A 1,504-nucleotide genomic window follows, 5' to 3' on the forward strand; every position below is an offset into this window, starting at 1 on the left:
CAGGGGGGCGGGCTGCGCTCGGCCGGGAGAACGGGGCGAGGCTCGGGTGCTTTCAGTGCCCTTCTAAGGCATCCGGGCACCGGAGGGGTCCTGAAAGCGTGGTGACCATCTGTGCTAGGTGCTGTTTCCACCCGCCGTGGTGTTGCAAAGCGTGGAATGTGTCGAGATTATCTTAAGTCAGGATCTTCTTTGCTGTAAGATCATTGTATACTTTCAAGCCTAATTAGACGAAGAGGCAGCCGCCAGCGTCCAGTCAAGGACACCCGTGGGACGAACAAGCTTTAAGGATGCAGTAAATCAAGGTGTTGTTCATAGAATCACAAACTATGGTGAGTTGGAAGAGACCACAAGGATGATGGAGTCCAGCTCCTGGCCCTGCACAGGACAGCCCATCAGTCACACCGTGTGCCTGAGAGCATTGTCTGAATGCTTCTTGAACTCTCCCAGGCTGGTGCTGTGAGCACTGCCCTGGGGAGCACTTCCAGTGCCCAGCCACCCTCAGGGTGAAGAGCCTTTCCCTAATACCCAACCCGAACCTCCCCTGACCACATCATGCCATTTCCTCGAGTCCTGTCCGTGGTCACCACAGAAGGACATCACTGACTGCCCCCTGCTTGCCCTCAGGAGGAGGTTGTAGGCTGCAATGACATCTCCTCTCAGTCCCCTTCTGAAATAGAGACTTTTAGAGTTCACTTGAATTAGCAAAATGAATTAAGCATTTAAAGTTTAGCCTGTAGAACTATATGTTGAATTTTAACCTTTTTACACAAGAAGCCTCTGCCATGGTACAAAGGGCATAGGAAAATGCAAATTTTTGAAGCTTCTTGCATAAAGAACAATACCAGAGAAGACCAAGGGATGCAAAGAGCCCAGATAAAGGGACTCCTGCGTCTCCAAGCTAATCGAGGCCAACAGACGTACTCAGATAAGTACCAAGGGACGAAAAGCACGTGCACAAAAAAGTTCAAAAGTTCAGTCATGAGGAAGACCACAAGACCACAATCTTCAGCCTCAGAGATTACCAGAGACCCCCGTGCGACCACCACAGCAAACAACACACGCCCAGAAGGGCGTGGACCTGATTACCATGCGAGGCGAGAACAGGCGGGGCCAGGGCTTGAATATGCACGGCAAAGTTGTGCAATGAATTGCATATGGAATACCTTTGTGAATAAAAATGTGGGTCAGACTGAGGCTCGGAGCACAAGTTTTCATGAGAGCTATCTCGCTTGTGCCGGGCGCTGACATACATACCCCTTCACAACTATATCTGGTTTTAAAGTTTATTTATTCCACGTATCACTTCACTTCAGGCTGAACAAGCCAAGTGACCTCACCCACTTCTACAGCTTCCCCTCCAGACCCTTCCCCATCCTTGTGACCACACACATTTTTAGGGATGCAGGGATTTCTTCCCTCTGTGTTGACAGTATCAAAACCGATTTGCAACTTTATGGAATTAAAAGTCTGTAAATAGAAAACTGATATGAATTTATTTCCCTAC

Source organism: Geospiza fortis, unplaced genomic scaffold (assembly GCF_000277835.1).
Source record: "Geospiza fortis unplaced genomic scaffold, GeoFor_1.0 scaffold524, whole genome shotgun sequence".
NCBI lineage: Eukaryota > Metazoa > Chordata > Aves > Passeriformes > Thraupidae > Geospiza > Geospiza fortis.